We start from the raw sequence: 25,904 nt of genomic DNA, 5'->3' as shown, positions 1-25,904 counted from the left end.
TGGTGCTTTGTCCCCGGGCAAACACAGTCCCCTGAAGAGCCCCTAGTTCATGAAACTGATCCCCAAATGCCCTCGCTGCCATTTGATTTGAATAAACTCCAGTCACACTAAGTGCAGCTCATGTAAAGCGGAGTTTGCACTCAGGGACTCAGAGGTGGACCAATCAGCGAGGTCCACTGTTGATTGACAGGTTCTCTGCCCATTGGCAGAGACATGAAATATTAACTCTGTTCTTCCCTCCACAGATGCTGACTGGCCTGCAGAGTATTTCTAGCATTTTCTATTTTTACTTCAGATTTCCAGCATCTACAGTATTTTGCTTTTATATTTGTACTTTGTAAGTAGAATCATATAATGGCTACAGCACAGAAGGAGGCCATTTGGCCCATCATGTCTGTGCTGGCTTTCAGCAAGAACAATTCACCTAGTGCCACTCCCCTGCCTTATCCCAGTAGCCCTGCATTTTTTTTTCTCTCCAGATAATTATCCAATTCCCTTTTGAAAGCCACGATTGAATCTGCCTCCAGTGCATTCACAGATAGTGTATCCCAGAGCTGAAACCACTTGCTGTGAAAAAAAAGCTTTTCCTCATGTCGTGGTGCTTCTTTTGCCAATCACCTTAAATCAGTGTCCTCTGGTTCTCAATCCTTCCACTAATTGGGAACAATTTCTCCCTATCTACCCTGTCCAGACCCCTCATGATTTTGAATTGAAATGAGTTGCTGGCTTGTGAGAGAGGCCAGACAGGTCACATGACTGTAACGCTGACTGCAATGGCCGCCCATCACCAGTTGTTAGGAGCTGAGCCAATCCGCGAGTTCGATTGATGGGCCAGGATTTTACACCCCAACTGCTGCGTGTCTCCCCCTGGATGATGCGGCAAGCCACTTAAATCTCCATTCAGTTGGGCAGGACTGTAATATTCCGCTGCGTGAGAGGGGCCATAAAATCCTGGCCATGGTGCTCGAAGAAGCAGTGGTGGTGGAACCCTTGAAATCCTGTCGGGAACAGGGCAGGGGAGCCTGGACCTATGGCTGAGAATCCCTGGGTTAGTGGTAGGGAATAGAGGATGGTGTGGGTCAGGGATGGTCACAGAAGCTGATGGCAGTGGTTAACTAATAGGTTGAGGTATGTCTGATGAGGGAAAGTTTATGGAAGAGGGTGGAGGGCAGTATTTGGGGTGGGACATGCTCATGCTCGAACACTGTGACCACTGCAGGATTTCCTTCTCTGTCCAAGTATGTACTGTCTTTCCAAAACAGTATATTAGTTTATCATTCTGCAATTGCACATCATCATAGGTCATCTGCAGCTCAACTACAGCATACTATAATCTAATCCTTTGGCCCTTCTGAAGCATGACTTCATCGCACGTCATCCCACTTGGTCTAACCTGCACTTTCACATGTTTCACCTCTTTTTCTCCCTTCTCTTTCTGTACTTTCTCCTAACTATCCACTCTCTGCTGCCTATTTACTTTCTTCAACTGTTTAGGCACCTTAGTGAGAGACTTATTAGATTTGAGTAGAATCTGAGCTGCAAAGATAGGGTTGCCAACTCTGCTGGAGGATGTTCTTGGATATTTGATCACTTGACATTCAGACAACTTGACCTGGCAGTGAGGTGCCTGATCATGTGATAGACTGTTTCCTTTGAAATTAAGGTTAAGTCTTCACCTCAACAACCGCATGTGTGAGGGATCCCACAATCCCTCAGTTCAAGAAACTTCCTTTCTCCAATGAGAATCATTTGCTTTCATTCTCTAGTTTCTTATTCACCTACCAAAAGAAATAATCTTTCACTATTTACCCACATTGAGGACTGCAGGTGGCTACTCTGAGTTGTTAGAAATGCTTGAATCTGCACCCACCTATGTCCCCAATTTTTCCTCCCCCCTCAGTCTCCCTCTGTCTCCGCTCTGAACCTCCATTCTCATTACCTTCTATCCCCCAAACCCTTATTTCCCAGTTTCCCCTCCTTCTGAACCCCCATTCTCTAGTCCCCTCCTCCATTCCTGAGCTCCATTTCCATCTCCTTCTACTTGCTGAGCTCATATTCCTGACCCTTTATCACCTGAGCCCTATTCCCTCTTCTCCCCTCCCCCTAAGCTCACATTCCCCAGTCTCCCCTCCCAAGCTGCCATTCCCTTCTCTCCCCAACCCCTATTCCCAAGTCTCCTGCTCCCCTTCCGAGCCCCACGGTTTCCGCAGTATCCCTTCCCTCCCGATATCAGAGTCTTCTGCCTGGAAGTGCCAGCACATCACAGCAGCTAGTGATGAGCTGCATGGAAAAGCTGGAAAATAATTCTGTTCAAAATTAATGCCATCTAGCTTTGTCCTGGCTCCTGACTTCCTAACAGTCAGGAAATATTGACAGTACCTCACACGAGTGTCAGGTGTCTGTATGGCCTCAGTATAGGAACTCCTTATATCGAGAAACTCCTGGCCATTCTGAAAGGGTTGAGAACACTGAGCAAAAGATGTCACACTATGACATGCTGAGTGCAGATCTATATATTCGCCCAGATCGTCCCTGTTTTCTGTACCTGCTATGTAACAGGTTTGCCTAACTTAGAAGTGGCCAGTCACCAAATCAGACAACCAAATGTTCAATTATTTCTTGTACTGCTGCAGTTGCCATTAACATTGGGTTTCTGTAGGATGCTATCATATATACTTTGCCCTTATGTTGTGGAATTATAGGATTATATATATATATATATATATATATTTCTTCATTTATCAATTCAATCGTATAACACAATCCCTTACATGCAATCCCCACGAGACTGGCACCGATAGTCTCACATGCAAAGGACTCATCAGGATGTCGACAAGATGAAGTTGAAGCCCCTAAGGTACGTCATGTTTAATAGGCAGATGGCCATTTGCTGAATCTGGCAGCAGAAAACATTCTGTGAATTACAACTGTTTTATTGTTAAACTATAGTTCAGTACAAATACCAGTTTCCAATCTTCCCTTCTGGATGCTCACCCGGTTCAGAAGCAAAACCCACCCTACTGGGTAAAAAAAACCCCAGCTCTTACGTACAGGCTTCAATGAGCATCACCTGCTCTCAATTCACGCTGAAGCTTGTCCTGGTTTCCTCTGAAAGGGACCTGCATTTCTAACATTGTCACATCATACCTTTATAGGGTTAATTATAAACCCTAATGTGATGTTAATGTGTCAACATGTCCACCCTACCTCTAGTTAAATAGTTGAGGCGCTCGTCCACTACGACATACTTAGGAAGTTCCTTCCCAGGCGCCTGCATAACACCACCCATTTCTTATTGTAGTTACTAATAAGAAATCATGAATTTCAGTTATGACTTTCATTTCTTACCGCCTTCCATATTGCTGCTGTGCCTATCTTACAATTACTCCCTTATGGTTCTCCTACCTGAGTATATATCTTATAACTTCCCATATAGGGTTAGTGAGGTAATGTCTGCAAGATTCTAGGTTTAAACATGTCCTTTTTCAACCACTGCAGAATTAGTCTTTTACATGTGATTCTATATCCTTTCAGGAAATCGAAACCAAAACTATGCACTGTACTCCTATTGCAGTCTGACTAAGGTTCCACAAGGGGGCACAGATTTAAGGCAATTGGCAAAAGAAGCAATGAAGACACGAGAAGAAACGTTTCCATGCAGCAAGCGGTTAGGGTCTGGAATGCGCTGCCTCAGATTGTGGTGGAGGGAAGTTCAATCGAGGCATTCAAGAGGGAATAATATTATTATCTGAAAAGGAAGAATATGCAGGGTCCCAGGGAGAAGGTGAGAAATAGTAGCAGGTGCATTGTTCATTTGGAGAGCCGGAGCTGACATGATGGGCCAAATGGGCTCCTCCTGTGCTGTAACAATTATATGATTTTTTAATTCATTTATGGGATGTGGACGTCGCTAGCTAGGCCAGCATTTGTTGCCCATCCCTAATTGCCCTTGAGAAGGTGGTGGTGAGCTGCCTCCTTGAACCGCTGCAGTCCATGTGGTGTAGGTACACCCACAGTGCTGTTAGAGAGGGAGTTCCAGGATTTTGACCCAGCGACAGTGAAGGAACGGCGATATATTTCCAAGTTAGGATGGTGAGTGGCTTGGAGAGAAACTTCCAGGTGGTGGTGTTCTCAAGTGTCTGCTGCCCTTGTCCTTCTAGATGGTAGTGGTCGTGGGTTTGGAAGGTGCTGTCTAAGGAGCCTTGGTGAGTTCCTGCAGCGCATCTTGTAGATGGTACACACTGCTGCCACTGTGTGTCGGTGGTGGAGGGAGTGAATGTTTATGGATGTTGTGCCAATCAAGCAGGTTACTTTGTCCTGGATGGTGTCCAGCCTCTTGAGTGTTGTAGGAGCTGCACTCATCCAGGCAAGTGGAGAGTATTCCATCACACTCCTGACTTGTGCCTTGTAGATGGTGGACAGGCTTTGAAGAATCAGGAGGTGAGTTACTCGCCGGAGGATTCCTAGCCTCTGACCTGCTTTTGTAGTCACACTATTTAGATGGCTAGTCCAGGTCAGTTTCTGGGTAATGGTAACCTCCAGGATGTTGATAGTGGAGGATTCTTATAGTTGATAGGTGAGTATGGTGGCCATTACCAAGGAGAAAGTGCCAGGAAAACTGAAAGGTCTGAAGGTGGATAAATCACCTGGACCAGATGGATTACACCCCAGAGTTCTGAAGGAGATAGCTGAAGAGATAGTGGAGGCGTTAGTGGTGATCTTTCAGGAATCACTGGAGTCCGGGAGGGTCCCAGAGGACTGGAAAATTGCTAATGTAACCCCCCTGTTTAAGAAGGGAGTGAGGCAAAAGGTGGGAAATTACAGGCCGATTAGCCTGACCTCGGTCGTTGGTAAGATTTTAGAGTCCATTATTAAGGATGAGATTTCAGAATACTTGGAAGTGCATGGTAAAATAGGACAAAGTCAGCATGGTTTCATCAAGGGGAGGTCATGCCTGACAAATCTGTTAGAATTCTTTAAGGAAGTAACGAGCAGGTTAGACAAAGGAGAGCCAATGGATGTTATCTACTTGGACTTCCAGAAGGACTTTGACAAGGTGCCGCACAGGAGGCTGTTCAGTAAGATAAGAGCCCATGGTGTTAGAGGCAAGGTACTAGCATGGATAGAAGATTGGCTGTCTGGCAGGAGGCAGAGAGTGGGAATAAGGGGGTCCTTCTCAGGACGGCGGCCGGTGACTAGTGGAGTTCCGCAGGGGTCAGTGTTGGGACCACAACTTTTCACTTTATACATTAATGATCTAGATGAAGGAACTGAGGGCATTCTGGCTAAGTTTGCAGATGATACAAAGATAGGTGGAGGGACAGGTAGTATTGAGGAGGCGGGGAGGCTGCAGAAGGATTTGGACAGGTTAGGAGAATGGGCAAAGAAGTGGCAGATGGAATACAACGTGGGTAAGTGTGAGGTCATGCACTTTGGTAGGAAGAATAGAGGCATAGACTATTTTCTAAATGAGGAGAGAATTCAGAAATCTGGAGTGCAAAGGGACTTGGGAGTCCTAGTCCAGGATTCTCTTAAGGTTAACTTGCAGGTTGAGTCGGTAGTTAGGAAGGCAAATGTAATGTTGGCATTTATTTCGAGAGGACTAGAATATAAAAGCAGGGATGTGCTGCTGAGGCTTTATAAGGCTCTGGTCAGACCACATTTAGAATATTGTGAGCAATTTTGGGCCCCGTATCTCAGGAAGGATGTTCTGGCCCTGGAGAGGGTCCAGAGGAGGTTCACGAGAGTGATCCCAGGAATGAAAGGCTTAACATATGAGGAACGTTTGAGGACTCTGGGTCTATACTCGATGGAGTTTAGAAGGATGAGGGGGGATCTGATTGAAACTTACAGAATACTGAAAGGCCTGGATAGAGTGGACATGGGGAAGATGTTTCCATCAGTAGGAGAGACTAGGACCCGAGGGCACAGCCTCAGAGTAAAGGGACGACCTTTTAGAACAGAGATGAGGAGAAACTTCTTTAGCCAGAGAGTGGTGAATCTATGGAATTCATTGCCACAGAAGGCTGTGGAGGCCAGGTCATTGAGTGTATTTAAGACCGAGATAGATAGGTTCTTGATTGGTAAGGGGTTCAAAGGTTACGGGGAGAAGGTGGGAGAATGGGGTTGAGAAACTTATCAGCTGTGATTGAATGGCGGAGCAGACTGGGCCGAATGGCCTAATTTCTGCTCCTATGTCTTATGGTCTTATTTAGCGATGGTACTGCCATGGAATGTCAAGGGGCGATGCTTAGATTCTCTCTTGTTGGAGATGGTCATTGCCCGGCCCTTGTGTGGCACAAATGTTACTTGCTACTTGTCGGCCCAAGGCCTGGATATTGTCCAGGTCTTGCTGCAATTGGACATGGACTGCTTCAGTATCTGAGGAGTCGCAAATGGTGCTGAACATTGTGCAATCATCAGCGAACATCCCCACTTCTGACCTAATGATGGAAGGAAAGCCATTGATGAAGCTGAAGATGGTTGGGCCGAGGACACTACCCTGAGGAACTCCTGCAGTGATGTCCTGGAACTGAGATAATTGACCTCCAACAACCACAACCATTTTCCTTTGTGTCAGATATGACTCCAACCAGTGGAGAATTTTCCCCCGATTCCCATTGATTCCAGTTTTGCTAGGGCTCCTTGATGCCACACTCAGTCAGATGCTGCCTTGATGTCAAGGGCAGTCATTCTCACCTCACCTCTGGAGTTCAGCTCTTTTATCCATGTTTGAACAAAGGGTGTAATGAGGTCAGGATCTGAGTGGCCCTGGCAGAACCCAAACTGGGCGTCAGTGAGCAGGTTATTGCTAAGCAAGTGCCATTTGATGGCACTGTGTATGACCCCTTCCATCATTTTACTGATGATTGAGAGTAGACTGATGGGGCGGTAAATGGCAGGGTTGGATTTGTCCTGCTTTTTGTGGACAGGACATACCTGGGCAATTTTCCACACTATCGGGTAGATGCCAGTGTTGTAGCTGTACTGGAACAACTTGGCTAGGGGCGCGGCAAGTTCTGGAGCACAAGTCTTCAGTACTGTTGCCAGAATATTATCAGGGCCCATAGCCTTTGCAATATCCAGTGCCTTCAGCTGTTTCTTGATATCACGTGGAGTGGATCGAATTGGCTGAAGACTGGCATCTCTGATGTTGAGGGCTCTGGAGGATTCTGTACAAGTTTAACATAACTTTTCTGCTTTTCAATTCTGTTCCCGTATAAATGGAACCTCACGTTTGGTGTGCTTTGCTTTGTGGATTGATTAACCTGCATTGCTACTTTTATTAATTCGTATATCTGTATCCATAGATCCCTTTGCTCCTCCACCCCTAAGACTTGTTATCCAAGCAGCCTGTGGCCTCCCATCAAAATATAACATGTTTTATATATTTATTTTGAAATGAATTTGCCAATTACGCACCTATTCTGAAAGTTTATTAATTTATTTTTCTACTTTGTCACGGTCTTCCTCAGTATTTATAACCCCCAGTTTAATCATGGCAGCAGATTTTGAAATTGTGCTTCTGATTGCCGAACCCAAATTGTTTATGTAGGAGTGACAGGACTTGTCAATATTCAATTTTATTTCCCCCCCACTCCCCCAAAAAATCTTTCTTCCTCGGTTCACAGCAACAGGCAAGAACTATCTTGACTGAACTCTTCTTTTTAACCAAAATTTGATTATCCCATTAAAGCCTTCAGGTAAATTTTCTGTTCTCGGGTACTCAAACTGCAGTTCATATCAATAATCTCATCAATTGCAGTTTCAGAAACAAATGATGGCCTGGCCTGGTAGTTTTACAGCAGAGATGGAGGTGCTTGCAATTAGTTTTGGTGGTAACTCCCATATTTCCCCTTCTTCAGCATTCTGTCTTGGAGGTTAATAAATGACCATGAATGAATTAAAGTCAAGCCTTTGATAGGCTGCGTCCAATTTGTCACCATGCTGTGACATTTGATGGTTATCTGATGGTTGCAGATAAGATCATAAGTTCTTAATGACATAGGATCTTCTCCTTGTGGCAACACATTTCCAGTAAGACTGCTCTGTAATACTGTGGAATCACTTTCTCAGCAAAGAAATAATAATGATCCTGCACCATCACTACTGACATGGTCTCAAAAGTCAGCTGACCTGTTTAAAGAAAACCAGGTATTGATCGTGGCTTGGAGTCCAATGGGTTAATTACATAACAGTCATTTGTCATTTCTTGATTTCCTTCTATCACCATAGATCACTATCCATTAAAATTAAGGAACTTAAATTCTAATAGTCATGTTCAGCAATGCATAAGTTGTTGCTCAGTGACTATTCAGATAGGCTTAATCTGCCAGTGCCAGCAGAAGTGTTAACTTTTCTGTTGTGAAGACAGGCAGACTTAGACAGTGTCAGCCAGCAGACTCATGCAGATTTCCAGTAACAATCGTATTAGATCTCCAATCTCACAGACATGTTCTTTTTCAAAGTCTTTGTACGTATAACAGTCATTTACTAAACTTGTCACGATCAATGTTACTCATCATAACTAATACTAGCACAAGGATCTTTTAAAAAATACACTCCGGCAAATAAGTTTGACCACCTCTTTGAGTTCCAATTTTGACTATTATATTGGCTTCCGTCTGTCTTGAGAAACGACGAACTGTGCTGCGCGCAGGTGTATTCTGTATTGAAGATTATCTGTTGTGGCTGTAGCGTCTGATTCAGTGAGTGGCAGTCCCTACCGCAGCTGGCACAGATGAATAGTGTTGGCCCAAAATTGACTGATGTTTTTTCCTTCCAGCGGGCTCTCTTTTCCGCCATTTGGTCATTTCTTTTGTCTTCTTCTTTTTCCACGCCCTTCCTGACTGCTTGTCTCCAGGCACTCTGGTCAGCAGCAAGGCTTCCCTTGCCTCGACTCTGATCCTGGTTGACTTGAAGTCTTGCTTGCAGACATCCTTATATTGCAGACATGGATGACCTTTTTGTCTCATGCTGATAGCAAGTTCGCCATAGAGCATGCCTTTGGGGATGAGACCATCGGCTCACGTGACCCAGCCGATTGAGTCGCCACTGACTCAAGGGGGCAAACATGCTGGGGATCTCTGCACGCTGATGTACTTCCATATTCAGCACTCTGTCTTGCCAAGAGATGCCTAGTATTCACCTGAGGCAGCAGAGGTGGAAGCTGTTCAGCAGCTTTTCTTGGTTTGCACAAGTCGTCCATGCCATGTTACTATAAATTTTGACTGAGTGTTTAGATAATTCCTCAAGATTATAGGATTCAAAGGCATTTATTGGCTTTCATAGAAATTATGCTACAATGATAATTATTATTAATAACTATTACACATTTACTTACAATAATACTTAATATGATTCATTGCATTAGAGATTTTGAGCTTGAAGGGTTAATCGCTGATCAGCCATTCTTAATTCTGAAATATCTAATTTAATCACCCACCTTTTAAGCCTTGCTTCCATTCTAGCTTTGTGAGAATCTGAATGTTTTCACATCACCTCGTTCAATTAGTTTCAATAACTTTAGTTTTAACAAGAATCACTCCCCCAAGCCTCCCCTTTGACTGAACTGTCAATTATACTGGAGACAATTGCAGAGCACTTGAGCCTTCTGCAGGGATGTTACACAGCTGTCCTGGGAGGAGTCACTATATGAAACAACAGCGTCTCAACTCAATGGTTAAAACATTTCCATAGAAGTCTCATTGCTGAGAGATCTGTTGTAGCTGAGCGAGCAATAACAATCTGTGGTCTCTGCTGAATCTTCTTATCAGCTGGTATAGTGGGCCTGATTTTAACTCTGGCCAGGTGAATGGGTATTGAGTGAGTCAGAATCACATCCACTGTCTTTGGTTTTTTTTTTCATTTCACTGGAAATGAAACTTAAACTGACATCTCCATGCAGCCTTCCAACAGAAGCAGACTTCACACACTAAAACTTCAAAAGCTAAAGGTTTAAAGTCAGGATTGTGCTCTAATAAGTTAGGCTACTGTAGCTTGGTATTGCAGGTAAATCTGACTGCAGCTTCTGGTGTGCAAGCATGCACAGTTAAATGCTGACATCTGGAGACTGCTGTCAGAGTTTCCCTGCTCCCACAGTGTGCTGCTGTACTCCTTTCCAATATGCTCTCCATTAGGTAGGCTTAAGGAGTGGCAAGGCCATGGACAGATCTGAAAACAATTTAAAACCGCGACGCTGTAGGCCAGCGAGCACGATGGTGATGGTTGCACATGATTTGTTGTGAGTTAGGTCATAGGCTGCAGTTTTGCCTGGCCTCAAGTTTACAGAAGGTAGAACGTGGCTAGCTAGCCAGCAGTCTGTTGGAACAGTCAAGTCTATAGGTAAAAAAAGCACGCACGAGGTTCTCAGCAACAAAGCAGCTGAGGCAGGGTTGGAGTTGAGTGATGCTGTGTAGGTGGAAATTGGCGGCCTTCGTGGTTACTTTGACATGTGGTCGGAAGCTCATCTCAGGGTCAAATTACAACACCGAGTTTGCAGACAATTTAGATCAGCCTTGGACAGCTATTGGGGAGAGTTGGTAATTAAGAAAAGAAGTTTGCGGCAGGGACCAAAGACAATGGGCTTTGGTCTTCCCGATATTCGGCTGGAGGAAACTTCTGTGTGTCCAGTACTGGGTGTCAGACAATCAGTCTGGCAATTTAGAGACAGTGGAGGGTTGACAGAGGAGGTGGCGAGATAGAGCTGGTGTCATGAAGAGATTAATGTCTACAATGTTAATGGAAAGTATTTTTTAAAAGTAGAGTTTAGCGGTGTCCGTGCCTATGGGGAGGATATTTCCCTCGTCGGCCAGGCCCGGCGGGGGTGATTGGAAAGCTGACCCCCACCTGCAATCAGGGCTGGACCGTGATTTCATGCTGGCCGGCCAATTAAGGCCCACCCAGTGTGAAACGCAAGCGGGCAGCGCTCCGTACTGCCTGTGTGGGGTGGTGGGGGGAGAAGGGTGAGCGCAAACTTCACACATGCACGCTTATAAATCTCCCTGAGGCACAGAGCTGCCTCAGGGAGATGAACATTTTTCAAAATAAAAAAATAAAGGTTTCTATAATGTTATAAAACATGTCCCCTCATGTGACTCTGTCACGTGAGCAGGGACATGTTATTCATTAAATTTAAAAATTTTTATTTTACTTTTCTTTGCTTTAGGAATGCTCAGCCTGCCCGTGGATGAGGTTTCCTAAAAAATGCAAAGACCGCTTGGTCTTTTCACCTGCCCGTCAACCGTAAGGTTGGACAGGCAGCGAAAAATAGCATTTAATTACATTGTCAATGGTTTAATAAACCTTTTAATTGTCGCCGACCAAAACATCGTGCGAGTGCGCGATGACGTCGGGATGCTCGTCCGACATCACTGCACGTCGTTTTACGCTCGAGTGGGTGGGGCACGCGGCCACCCGCTCAGCATAAAATTCAGCCCTATGTGTCTGTCGTAATTGGATTAGTTGGTCTAAGATCCAGCTAGTCCGGGTGCTTCGATGTATAGAAAGAAGTAGGTTTGAAATGGCAATTAGATAAACATGGGGAAGTTTCTAAACATAGGTGTCATGGGGGCAATTTGCATTTTTAAATAAAGCATTCAAAAGAATGGGTGAAATCTTGCACCTAACTAGAAAATGCCAGGCAATATGTTTTTTTTTTTACAGCTTACTAAAAAATTGGTGGAATAAAAGGATGTTATTGTTATGAGGTAAAATAAAAAACCTAATAATACAATGGGAAATTTACATTCAAAAGAAAAGCTAGGTATAAACTGAAAGGAGTTTGTGTGTAAGGCAGAGTCATTCAAGATCTAACCAGCCTGCACACCTGCAACAGTGTCTGCAAGGAACCTCAATTTGAATTCATAAGATCAAATGCACTTTGCCTGGGGTCTTTTTAAATCTATGAGTTTTACTGTTGCCTTAACGGGGGTGTACCTGAGAGTCAGATTAATTAGATTTTTGTAGTTATTATAGTGGTAATTTTGTAGACATATGTATGTGCTTACAATTTTTCTTGTATTAATAAATGTTTAATTTAGTTTTATAAAAAAAACCTCTTGAGACTCGGTGGTCTTATTATTACTGAATTCAAAGCCTGCATACAAATTGCAAAAATGGATTATGACAGTTGTTTCAAGTTTCCCTCTGGGATTTGAACAACTCAGCCCTTAGCATCAGCTGTGTCATAATAGCTGGGTGTCATCAGCGTACTTGTGGAAACTGATGCTGTGTTTTCAGATGATGTTGCCAAGGGGCAACATGTAGATGAGAAATAGGAAGGGGCTAAGGATAGATCCTTAGGGGACATCAGAGGTAACTGTGTGGTAGAGGGAAGAGAAACTATTGCAGGGGTTCTCTGGCTGTGGCTGGATGAAACTAGGCGAATGCAGTCCCACCCAGCTGGATGACAGTGGAGAGGCTTTTGGCAGGAAGGTGTGGTCATATCAAAGGTTGCAGACAGGTTGAGAATGATGAGGAAAGTTTACCACTGTCACAGTCATGTAGGATGTAATTTTTGACTCTGATAAGAGCTGTTTTGGTACAGGTGGAAACCTGATTGGATTCAGACATGGAGTTCTGGGAAAGATGTGTGTGGATTTGGGAGGCGACAACATGTTCTAGGGCTTTGGAGAGGAAATGCAGGCTGGAGGTAGGGTGGTAACTTGCAAGAACGGAAGGATCAAGGGTGTTTTTTTGAGGAGAGGGCTGATGACAACTGATTTGAAGGAGAGGGTGACAATACCTGAGGAGAGAGAACCATTAACAATAAGGTGAACTCCATAATGTCTAATCATAATGATATCTTTTGCAGTTGCTAAGATGACCAAGTGTTACTGAAAGTTATTGCACTTTCACTTCCATTGACAGGGCTGTCAGATTGTAAGACTTAGCTGCCCAGTTCCAAAAGATAACACGGGGCATAGATTGCATTGCTTTTTGTTTTATTCATCCATGGGATGTGGGCTTCGTTGGCTAGGCCAGCATTTATTGCTCACCCCTAGTTGCCCTTGAAAAGGTGGTGGTGAGCTGCTTTCATAAACTGTTGCAGTCCATGTGGCGTAGGTACACTCACAGTGCTGTTAGGAAGGGAATTCCAGGATTTTGACCCAGTGTCAGTGAAGGAATGGCGATATATTTCCAAGTCAGGATGGTGAGTGGCTTAGAGAGGAACTTCCAGGTGGTGGTGTTCCCATGTATCGGCTGCCCTGTCCTTCTAGATGGTAGTGGTCATGGGTTTGGAAGGTGCTGCCTAAGGAGTTGGTGAGACTTATCTTCTCAAATGCTGTCCCTCCTATATAAATGAGTCATCTATCTGAGGAACAGCACATGAGGTGAGTATAGTACTCACAGTATATTTCTCCTTTAAAACCCTACCTTTTTGACCAGAGTTACTGTGGATTGAATGGTAGACGTATTCAAAATCATGAAAGGTCTGGGGACAGGATAGGGAAAAGCTGTTCCCGCTCATGAAAGGATTGAGAATGTGAGGGCACAGATTTAAAGTAATTGGCAAAAGAAGCAAAAGTGACATGAGAAAAAACTTTTTCACGCAACGAGTGGTTGAGGTCTAAGAGCATGGTAGAAGCAGGTTCAATCGAGGAATTCAAAAGGGAATTAAACTGAAAAGGAAGAAGATGCAGGGTTATGGGGAGAAGGCAGGAGAATGGCACGAAGAAAATTGCTCATTCAGAGAGCAGGTGCAGACACGATGGGCCGAATGGGCTCTTTCTGCACTGTGAAAATTCTGTAAAAAAATTCTGAATTGCCTTAAGAGTGGGGAGTTAGAGTCAGAGAGTGCCTGGGGAGGGTTTGTAGGCAGAAAATACTTCTTTGAACTGGGAAATCTTTGGAGGGAGAATGTTATTGTAAATTAAGCAGGAGACGGGTATCTTGCTGAATTGAGGAGTGGCGTAGGAGGCAGACTGCTGCTTCAATCTGCAAGAGTGTTTAGAAGGAGAATGGTGCTGCCATGGAAGGAAAATGCTGTTGTGAGTTGGAGCAGGTTGCTAGAGGAAACATAATGTCTGTGTAAGAGTGTTGGAAGGGATAGTGCTGTTCTAAATTGAGGATGGGTGTAAAAGGAGAAGTATTTATAAAGGAAGAGTGGGGAAGGACATCACTGTCAACTGGGGAGGGTTTCAAGGGGAGAGTGTCTCTGTAAACTTTGGGGGAGTTGGGGTGGGGAAGAAGAACTGGGAACAGGCTTGAAGAAGAGTCACATTGGACTTGAAACGTTAACTCTGTTTCTCTCTCCACAGATGCAGCCAAACCTGCTGGGTTTTTCTGTTTTTATTATTTAGGAAGGGAACCAAGCTGTGGAGTGGATCAACCAAATGTCATTTATTTTGAATAAAATCCTATCAATTGCGAAATAAAAATGTTTAAAAATTAACCAGAATATCCCATTTTTAATTGTGTATCGTTCCCAGAACTCCTGGATCTCTAGCAACAGAAACAGTTGGGAGAGGGATGGCATTTGGAAGAACTCTGCACAATTTTAATTGTAGTGCTTACAATCCTGGCCATATTTGAATCTCCAATTAGAAAATATACTTTTTTTACTCCCAATAATAGACTATTTTATACTGGTGGAGAGAGGAATTCTTAAGGTAGAAAGAAAAATTAATTCCCATGGTGAGCAAAAATTCCTCCCTTTATAGAATAAAACTTGCCACACCCAATACTGTAAATGCACCACACATAGCACTTATATAAAAAAAATGATGTTTATTGTTGGAAACATGCTGTCGTCAGGTACTTATAGCTTTGTTTGCTCTAATGCATTGTGCAGTGATTTTGAGTATACCTGCCTTTCCCACTCATTGCATTTTCGGTTTCATTCACATGTCAGATGCCCATAATTGAGGCATTTGCTGGGAATGAGTGGTTCTCAGCATTGCTGCATGTGAGACATAGGCACTTGGGATGACCATACAAAGCAGGGTTGCCAACCCTCCAGGATTGGCCTGGAGTCTCCAGGAATTGAAAATCAATCTCCAGGACACTGCTGTGTGCAACCCTGGAGAAAAATCATCTGGGCATTAAAAAAGATATTTTAATAATTTTCTTTGAACATTTTTCTTTACCAGATATAAAAATATTGAAAATGGGGAAAAGAAGCTGTTTGGCTGACAGTCAATTAATCACCCAATTGGGTAATGAGCCTTTTTGCTTTCTAATTGGCATTTGGAAGGCAGTACATCACAAGGATTAAAGTGTTAATGGTTGGAGTGTGGGGCAAGTCAAGTGCTGAAGCCTCCAGGAATACATTTAATCACAGCTGGCAACCCTAATACAAAGAGATTATGCTGTGGCTGTCAAGATGCGTGAACCTTTCTGTTGCTGCAGGGCACAGTTGAGGATCACTGATCATGGAAATGGCATCACACTGAAACAAAGGTGGTTACAATTAACTAGGATTAACCATTTTTTAATTGTATATCATTTTCAGAACTCCTAGACCCTCTAGCTATACATGAATAATCGGGAGAGGGAGTGTAGAAAATTCCAATTAGTTTTTTTTTGATGGCACCATTTGGTTAACCATTTGGAGAATGTACCACTTGGCTGGTGAGATTGGGGAAACCCTGGTTGTGGCTCTACTGGTCCTCGTCAGAGATTGGTGTGTACTTTTCCTGATTTTAATTAAGACATTAGGGCACTTTATACAGCCATCTATAATAATAATAATCCAAAAGCAAAATACTGCAGATGCTGTAAAGCTGAAATAAACACAGAAAATGCTGCAAATTCACAGCAAGTCCGGCAACATCTATGGAGAAAGAAACAGAGTTAACATTTCAGGTCAATGAACTTTCAGGCTGTGTATTCCCAGCATTTTCTGTGTTTATTTCTATAATAATACTCAGTTCTTGTCTGCCTGGATTGTTTTAATCAGTCAGCTTAAGGGGCACATATGTTGATGGGTTTATTTGGTGGGCCTGGCACACAGAGGACTGGAGCACATGATGGACGTGCAGCTGCCAACAGTTGATGGTGGTAGCTGGTATTGTAGGAGAACAAAAACAGAAGATAGGGGAGCCCAACAACAAAGTTACCCTGGCTGGAGAAATTAATTCCATGTGCAATGTGATGGGAGGGATGGGGCTGGAGATGGCATGAAAGGGAGGGACATGATGAAAAGATGGAATCGGTATATGGCAAAATAGCGGGGGACAGATATTTGATAAAACTGATTATTCCAAAACTATTCTTTGTGCTAAAAATGAAGATTCAATAGATTTGAATGAAAAGGTTTTAGAAAAGCTGTAGGGTGACTTAAAAGAATCCATCAGCACTGATTCTATACTCGAAGATGTTAACAGTTTAACTCCAATGGACATGCCGCCGCACTGGGCAACCTACACTGAAGGAAGGAGCAATTATAACGTTACTATGGAACTTGATTACTAAACAAGGACTTTGTTATGGAATAAGATTGTTAGTTAGGAAGCTGTTTTCTTTGCTGATAGGTCGAAATGAAAACAGGCAGATTTCTGTTTTCTTCAATGAAAGCTACTGAAATGAAACCAGGCAGATTTCAAGGAAATGGAGCGTTAATTCCTTGAATAACAGATGCAAAGCTGCCTTTTCAACTCAGGAGAAAACAGTTCCCAATGAAACGTTCATATTTTATTGGCTGTAAATAGTCATAAGCCCTGACTCATGAATATGCATTTATATTCCTGGGGCCCATATTTACATAACTTTTCCCAGAATGAGAAGTCTTAATGGAAAGAATGACTGGAAATCCTGTATTTAATGCTGGGTGTCCGTCACTTCCATCAGTCCAGACAATCTCCCACCTGGCTCAGTGACCTCGGCGTCACGTTTCCGTGGGCGATGACCCTCCACCCCCGCCCCATCACCTCTCCACCCCCGCCCCATCACCTCTCCACCCCCGCCCCATCACCTCTCCAAACCAGTCGTCGCTTTAAAATGACGCCAGTTCCGCACGCTGCCGATCGTTGCAACTTCCGGTCAGGTCAGGCGAGGGTCCCGTGACGGCGGCGCATGCGCAGTGCCGGCCGTCTGAAAATGGCAGCTTCCTAGGAGAGGGAAGGAAAGAGCGGCGGCGACGATAGGCGCCGGAGGAGCGGGAGCAGACCCAGTTACACCGCGAGGCCCAGCTTCTCCCCTCCCCCCCCACCCTCCACCTCCCCACACACCACCTCCGTGCCAGGTAACCGTCGAGGGGCCGTTGGACCCCGGTTTTACATTCTGTGGAGTTTGTTAGGGGGCGGCGGCGGCGGTGACAGCGGCTGCGCTCGGTCCCCGCTCTCTGCCTTCACCCAACTCGTCGCCTGAGTGTTTGGGGGCGGGGCGGGTTGCAAAGGACTGGCTTCAGCACAGAGCCCCCGGCCGCTGCAGCACCCAGTGTGGGTGGTATTGGTGATCACTTGTATAGACAGCCCCATCCTCTGAGCCCCAGGCAAACATCCATCTCTCTCCCCCCAACCCCCCCCCTACTCTCTCTCTCCCCCCCATCTCTCTCTCTCTCCCCCCATCTCTCTCTCTCCCCCCCCCTCTCTCCCCCCCCCCAATCTCTCTCTCTCTCCCCCCCCCTCTCCCCTCCTCCCCCCCAATCTCTCTCTCCTCCCCCCCAATCTCTCTCTCCTCCCCCCCAATCTCTCTCTCCTCCCCCCCAATCTCTCTCTCCTCCCCCCCAATCTCTCTCTCCTCCCCCCCAATCTCTCTCTCCTCCCCCCAATCTCTCTCTCCTCCCCCCCAATCTCTCTCTCCTCCCCCCCAATCTCTCTCTCCTCCCCCCCAATCTCTCTCTCCTCCCCCCCAATCTCTCTCTCCTCCCCCCCCATCTCTCTCTCCTCCCCCCCCATCTCTCTCTCTCTCTTAACCCCCCCCATCTCTCTCTCTCTCTCTTAACCCCCCCCATCTCTCTCTCTCTCTCTTAACCCCCCCATCTCTCTCTCTCTCTCTCCTCCCCCCCCATCTCTCTCTCCTCCCCCCCCCATCTCTCTCTCTCTCTCTTAACCCCCCCCATCTCTCTCTCTCTCTCTTAACCCCCCCATCTCTCTCTCTCTCTTAACCCCCCCATCTCTCTCTCTCTCTTAACCCCCCCATCTCTCTCTCTTAACCCCCCCATCTCTCTCTCTTAACCCCCCCATCTCTCTCTCTTAACCCCCCCATCTCTCTCTCTTAACTCCCCCATCTCTCTCTCTTAACCCCCCCATCTCTCTCTCTTAACCCCCCCCATCTCTCTCTCTTAACCCCCCCATCTCTCTCTCTTAACCCCCCCATCTCTCTCTCTTAACCCCCCCATCTCTCTCTCTTAACTCCCCCTAACTCCCCCATCTCTCTCTTAACCCCCCCCATCTCTCTCTCTTAACCCCCCCATCTCTCTCTCTTAACCCCCCCCATCTCTCTCTCTTAACCCCCCCCATCTCTCTCTCTTAACCCCCCCCATCTCTCTCTCTTAACCCCCCCCATCTCTCTCTCTTAACCCCCCCCATCTCTCTCTCTTAACCCCCCCATCTCTCTCTCTTAACCCCCCCCATCTCTCTCTCTTAACCCCCCCCATCTCTCTCTCTTAACCCCCCCATCTCTCTCTCTTAACCCCCCCCATCTCTCTCTCTTAACCCCCCCCATCTCTCTCTCTTAACCCCCCCATCTCTCTCTCTTAACCCCCCCATCTCTCTCTCTTAACCCCCCCCATCTCTCTCTCTTAACCCCCCCCATCTCTCTCTCTTAACCCCCCCCATCTCTCTCTCTTAACCCCCCCCATCTCTCTTTCTTAACCCCCCCATCTCTCTCTCTTAACCCCCCCATCTCTCTCTCTTAACCCCCCAATCTCTTCCCCCCCCCCCCATCTCTTCCCCCCCCCCATCTCTTCCCCCCCCCCCCATCTCTTCCCCCCCCCCCATCTCTTCCCCCCCCCCCCCCCCCCCATCTCTCTCTCCCTCTCTTTATCTTCCTATTTATTAGTCCCTGCTCACATGTCCTCTCTTGAGTTGTGCGCTGGAGATTTGCAACCGTTTTTGTGCCGGTTGGAAGGGAAATCAGGACGCTAACGCCTGTGTGCGCGGCTTGGGGAATAAGGGAATCGTCGAGCTCACGAATTTCGAAAGAAGTACCAGATTACTCTCCGTGCTGTTCTCGTCCTCCGCAAAACCCTTCAGGCATTAAAAGTGTTGAAAGTTTTGTCGGCAAACTTGTGCAGCCAAGTTGCACTCAGTGAGGCCTCACGCAAGCAGCAATGGGTTAAATTGAACGGATAATCTATTTTTGGTGCTGTTAGCTCAGAGGGATGTTTGTCAGGGCACCAGGGGAACTTTCTGCCCTTTGAATCGTTCCATGGGATCCTTCCCCCTGGAGCATGTAGATGTGGCCTTTGATTTGACGGCGGCAGTCAGCCTAGATTGTGTGCCCAAATGTGTAGAGTGGAGCATGATTCTGCAACCTTCTGTCTTAGAGATGCTGATACCTATGATGTACCATAATATAAGCTTACATGACACATGAAGTTGAAAAGCATGGGCATTCTGCATTACCTGTCTTTGGTTTCTTGTGGAGAAAAATGGAGGATCTGTTTCCCTCAAGCTGTGTCCCTCTTGTCTCTTTTATTTTACTCTATTTAAATTTGGTCTAATTTGTCATTTCCTTGCTCTTTCCATGCCTTTACCCTGAATCTCACTGAACATCATGTTGTCTTTCTCCCAATTTCTGCCTGTCACAATCTCATTTTCTTCTTGCTTCCCATGGGGTTTTCACAGCCACTGCAAGTATGATTAGTAAGAAAAAGTAAGCGGAAGACAAAAGTTGAGGGCTTGGCTGGAAGAAAGTGAGACTGTACTCACAAAGAGGCTGGACTCTGGGAGCAGAATTTGTTGCTGGCTCTTTGCAGCCCCAGACATCAGCTTCTCTGTTTTTACCAGCCTGGCGCTGGCTTCCCATTTCCACTCAACCAGCTTGGCAACATTAGGCAAAGCATGCCACTGGCTGGATGAAATTGTTCTGTTGGCTGATTCTTTGACCCCAGATTATGAGCGAGGCTCTGAAAAAAGCTTGCTGATTTCAAAATGCGTATTCCCACCATCTGTTGGGAGATGCTAACAGTGAGCGTTGGAGGCATGGGTGAGCTAAATATTCATGTTGCAGTTCTTTTTAAATATATTACTAGACCAAATAGCCAAGAGTATTTTGTTCTTTAGTAGTCTCAATTCAGCTAAGTTGGTGGTCAGTTGGTTCTGCAGTGATTTTCATAGATGTAAGAAATTCCTCAACCCTTTGCAAGAAGAGAAGAAAATGCAAAACAAGCTGTAAGCCAAAAGGGGAAAGCAAAGAGCTGGAAGTGTCGCTGAAGAGAAACTGAAAGACTGAGAGTTAGCGAGGTGGGAGAGATTAAGGATCAGTGGTGATTGTGTATGAGTTTCTGTTAATGGAAAGTATTGAGAAGTAACGTTGAATGAGTGCAGGCAGTGATCAGGAGGGTTCAGTTGGAGGGCAGGGTTAATTTGGTGCTTACAGCATTGAATGAGTTTGAATTTTAGTGTTAAAGAACTGGCCTTGCACATGGGGGACATAAATTCAATTTGTGGATGACAAAAGTTGGAAATGTAGTTAAGTGAGGGGGATACTAGCAGACTTATTTGGGAGGGCACCATCAGACTGGTGAAAGGGGCAATAAATCACGAATAAGGAGGAATACATAAAGGCGATAGAAATTAAATGGTGCAGTTTTTAAGGGGATGCTGGAACAGACCTGGAGGGGGTTCATGTACATGAATCTTTTGAAGTGACAGGACAAGTTGATGTAGCTTTTTTAAAATAGCAGATGTGATCCTTAGCTTTATAAATAGGCAAGGAAGTTGTGGTAAGCCTTTATAAATCACTGGTTCGGCCTCAAATAGAGTATTGTGTCAGGTTCTGGGCATCATATTTCACAAGGGATACCAAACTCTTGGCAAGGGTGCAAAGGTACCAAGGAAGAAGGACATCAGTTATGTGGAGAGGCCAGAGAAGACTGGACTTCCTCCTGAGCGGAGAGGGTCAAGGGGAGATTTAAGTGTTCAAATTGATGAAGGTTTTTGGTGAGAATTGAGTAGATAAGGAGAAATTTTCCACTGGCAGGTGGATCAGTAACTAGAGGACACAGTTAAAATCATTCACAAAAAAGCCCAAGGAGGGGAAATGAGAACTTGCCTTATGTTGCGAGTTGTCACAATCTGGAATGCAATCCTGAAAGCAATCCTGGAAAGGTGGCTGAAACAGAATCAATAGTCACTTTCAAAAGGGAATTGGATGATATAATTGAAAAGAATAAATCTGTAGGGCAATGGGGAAATAGCAAGGGAGTGATACTAATCAGATTTTTCAATGGCTGTGATTCTGAGAGGAGTACATTGTATTTATTGTTGTTTGCTGTAATTGACTTTGTAATTGTGAATATTTGAAAGAGTCTGTTAGTACTTTTGCCTTTTTCATAGCCAAATATATAGTATATGGAAACTAATGGAATATTGATTTAAACTTTGTTTCTTTGCAAGAAGTTTGATAGCTGAAAGATCTTTTTATAGTTTGCTTGGTATGTGAATGTTAAGTGTTTACTTCACACAGACAATGGGTTGCAAAATTAAGTACTCGCCTTTTCTTGGATTACTTTAATAGGTTAAATAGGGCATCACTTTTTAGTGCTCAGTAACTGTATGCGATGCCCTCCATTGTCGTCCCATCCACGTCCAGTGCGTGAAAGGTAGAAAAGGTTTATTAAATTTAATGTTTCAATTTTATTTAAAATAATTTGCAATTTTTATCAACAAAACGATAACTATTCCTGTATTGTGTCAAGAATTCTTTTATTGAAATGTCCTTCGAATCTGAGAAGTTGTCATCTGATGGCCCAAAATAAGTCCAAATTGAAACTAATTTCATTTTCCAAACAATGCTTAGTTATTTTGTGCATTGTGTTGTAACCGGAAATATGCAAACCTTAACCATTGGGCGTCAGGTTATATAATTTTGCTTATGTTAGTTTGATTGGCTGCAGATTGTTTCAGCCTATTCAGTCTAGTCAGGATCTGTTAAGTGCAGTCCATTGATCGTAATGATATTACTTGCGTAATATTAATATCATTGTCATACAGCATAAGATGCCAAGTCCTCATTTAGTGCCTCAGCCGTCCGCAATTAGCGTCATCCTTCCTTTGACTAACCTCTTAGTATTTAAACTGTATGTTTATAAAAGTCTTTTTGGGGTTGCTCTTAAGTTAGTCATTCTTCTCATACTCGCTTTTCTCCTCTTATTTCCTTTTTCCATTCTCTTCTCCGCTTTCTGTATTCTGCTTTTATTTTTCCATGCTATAAACCTAATATTGTACACATGATTGCATAGGATATACAGCATGGGAACCGATGCAGGCCATTTGGCCCAAATTGTCCATGCCGGTGTTTATGTTGCTCTCGAGCCTCTTCCCATCTTTTCTCGTCAAGAGGGAATTGGATTATTACCTGAAAAGGAAGATGTGCAGGGTTACAGGGAGATGATGGGGGAATGGCACTAGGTGAAATGCTCATTCTGAGAGCTGGTTAATTGTTAAATGTGAATTGTAAACAGCAGTGGTCCCAGCACTGATCCCTGTGGAACACCACTTCCCACCTTCTGCCACTTTTTCCCCAACTCTACATTCTCTCACTATATGCTTTTGTCTATTATGGGACACCTTTATTGAAGGCCTTTTGAAAATCCAGATAAATTACATCTACTGCATAATCATTGTCTCTGTTGCTCTACTTGCTCTGTTACAGCCTCAAAAAATTTGATAGTGTTGGTCAAGCAAGTGGTTCCCTTTTGAAATCCATGCTGAGTATTCATTATATTTCTCATTTCTAGATATTCTCTTATTCTCTCTGGTAAGGATTCCATTATTTTTCCTATCACTGATCGGCTGACTGATCTTCCCTGGACATGTCCTTCCCCCATCTCAATTGTAATGTTCATTGTGTCGTAAATTGTTTCTGAAACATATTCCACTTCTCCCACTTCATTCTCCAGAGTTACATGAGGTGCTGCTTCCTTTCTTGTTGTGCTGGAAACATACCCGATAAAGAAACTTCTCAGTACTCATTTCAGGAATATTTTTCCCTCCATCCTCTTTCTCGTCTAATCAAAGACGCCTAGTATCACTATATTGTTTTCACTTCTTTCTGAAATATGTTTGCAGAATTGCTCTTAGCTCAGGTTGATTTGGGAAGGAGATGAATCTTAATCTGAAACCACCACCCCCCCCCACCCCCACTGCCTTTCCAGACAGTATCAACAAATTTCTTTTACGAATTTGTGTACAAGATTGAGGGGCATGGACAGGGTGGATAGGGAGCAGCTGTTCCCCTTAGTTGAAGGGTCAGTCACGAGGGGACATAAGTTCAAGGTGAGGGGCAGGAGGTTTAGGGGGGAAGTGAGGAAAAACATTTTTACCCAGAGGCTGGTGACGGTATGGAGTGCGCTGCCTGGGAGGGTGGTGGAGGCGGGTTGCCTCACATCCTTTAAAAAGTACCTGGATGAGCACTTGGCTCGTCATAACATTCAAGTCTATGGGCCAAGTGCTGGTAAATGGGATTAGGTAGGTAGGTCAGGTGTTTCTCACGTGTCGGTGCAGACTTGATGGGCCGAAGGGCCTCTTCTGCACTCTGTGATTCTGTGAATTATTCCTAATGTATGAAAATGAAGGATTGGAAACAGTCCAGCTGGTATCCTATACTGTCACTTCTATACACTGACCTTTATTCCCCCTGTCCACCAAACATATAATCTCATGGGATATGTGAAAAGAACTGGGGGGAAAAAAACATAGGTCAGTTTAGGAAAATAGCCTCTGGGGAAATTCCACTCTGACCCTGAAGATGATCAAACAAGTTCCAGGAGACCAAATTGACTGGGAGACCCATTTCTCCCCCACCCGCTTACTTTTTGTTTGTAGTTATGTCGGCCACATTCAGGAGCTCATCCAGCTCCTCATTTAACTACCTGAAGTGGTTGCAACGCCCACTGCACGTGCTGGGATCATATTCTATAGGTTAACGAGTGGTTGCTCCTGGCGTTTAACTTAATTCTATGTTTGTGTAAGGTATGACGACTATCCCCATGTCTTCCTGAACCTATTTGGCTTGAATCGCTTATCCACATGGACTCTCTCTAATCCTTTTGTTAGTTTTAAATTATTAATCTAATGAATTCTAAGCTAAAGGGCCTCTGCTTTCTGTGTGTTGTAAACAAGAGGCATGGCCAAACTGCGGCCTGTGAACCTCATGCGGATCTTTGACACTTAAAAGTGTGGCTCGTAGAAAAATATTGGCTGAATACCTTTTTGCATCTCAATTTAATATAAACTTTGTTATGAAACCCAAACTTATCTGCTTGTTGGGAACAAAGGTAGGGATCTCCAATCCCCAGCAGTCTTTGGACTTCCCATGCATGCGCAGGCTGGGAACATGAGCACTGCGGCAGCTTTTCTTTCTTCAGGCCCTATGCGCCTGTGCATAGGAAAAAAGGCCGTGAAAACCTGGGTCAGGTGACTAGGTGTGAAGTGCCATAGTCAGGAATTGTCTCAGGGAGGGGGACAGGGAGAGGCCTTAAGAAGTGTCTTGGAGGCAGGGACAAGGGACAGGAACAGGTCCTAGTTGAGTTAAGAAAAGGAGAAGCAGTCTCCAAGTAAAGAAAGCGATGTGGGGAGCAGTCTTTAAGTGAATTGGGTTCAGGAGAAGCTCTGGTAATCGAAGAGGGCTGAGGAGAAGCCCTGAAGAGCCAAGAAGGCAGCTGAAGGTTGGTGACTCCGTGCTGCGGGCCCTTGGGGCAAAGGTACCCTTTTGGAGCAGCAGTGTCATGCTTGGCATGGCCAAAGAACTGAATTGTGATTGAGTGTACATGGGAACCCAGGGGAAAGGAATCTTCGAAGGCGAGGTTGAAACCCTGTGAGGTGGACCATTCTTGAAGCCATCAGAGTTGGAGTGAGTTTTGGAGAAAATTCCAAGGCAGGACCTTAGAAGATGAAGATTGGAAACCCTCATATATGCCCAGGATACTAGCTGTGTTTAAAATTCAGAAACATAAGTTGCATTTAAATAACTTTAGATTTAAATGTCAACTCTGTAAACTTTGAATGAAAATGACATTGTCAAATTGTAAGAAGTGAGAGTATGAAGCTGAAAACAGAAATTTTAAGCCAGAATGGGAGGAAGATTTTGCATTCGCTGTTAAGTGTGGGAAACCTATGTGCTGATGTCCCACTCGCTAAACTCGTCAGTGTTGCAACAAGTGTTGAGCACCTGCAATGGTGGGGAAAAATGTAGGCCTAATTGCAATCTTGTAAAGTGATCCCAAATTTCTGGAGTTTCTCCCTATTCATTGTATCATTCATTGTGAACATCTAGCAGCCAGAAACTTCAAGTATCAAAACGGTCCTTGAAATTATTAATTTCACCCGATCAAATGGGAGGAGGACTCGCCAACAGTTCAAAAATTTTATTGTAGAGCTGGATCTCGAAGACAAGTCTGAAGACGTCTCTCTACTGCATTGTGAGGTGGTTGTTAACCAGCATTGTCTTGAATAGGTTTGTGAAACGGTTGGAACGTGTCATTGTTTTTCTTGAAGAATAAATCCTCTCCACAGCTGGAAGTTGATGAATGGATGCATGATCTGATATTGCTTATTGATATTATGAAGCATCTACAAGCTTTCAACTTGGCACTCCGGGGAAGGACAAGATTATTTCTGAACTTGGACAGTTTTCAGTTTCCAGAATAAAGTAAGGCTTTTGGAAAGAGACATACTGTCAAGAAACTTCAACTATTTCCCCACCTGTAAGGGAGGGTAAACACATTCCCTGATATTGATGTAAAAGATCACAAGCTCGAAGAAGACAGAAATTATCAAGCAGTCTTTGTAATT

The 25,904-nt window shown here is 44.5% G+C and overlaps 1 protein-coding gene across 1 annotated transcript in view; it reads left to right on the top strand.

Annotated features, from left to right (window-relative positions):
• Positions 1–17,180: 17,180 nt before the first annotated feature.
• Positions 17,181–25,904, top strand: part of dnajc13 (dnaJ homolog subfamily C member 13) — a 140,433-nt gene continuing 131,709 nt past the window's right edge. Inside the window, exon 1 of the mRNA XM_078539530.1 lies at positions 17,181–17,185. The gene's annotated coding sequence lies outside the window, so the exon portion shown is untranslated. The remainder of the gene's footprint in view (positions 17,186–25,904) is intronic.

This window comes from Cetorhinus maximus, chromosome 3 (genome assembly GCF_964194155.1).
Source record: "Cetorhinus maximus chromosome 3, sCetMax3.hap1.1, whole genome shotgun sequence".
In the NCBI taxonomy this organism is placed as follows: Eukaryota; Metazoa; Chordata; class Chondrichthyes; order Lamniformes; family Cetorhinidae; genus Cetorhinus; species Cetorhinus maximus.
This window is presented reverse-complemented; position numbering and strand designations above follow the sequence as displayed.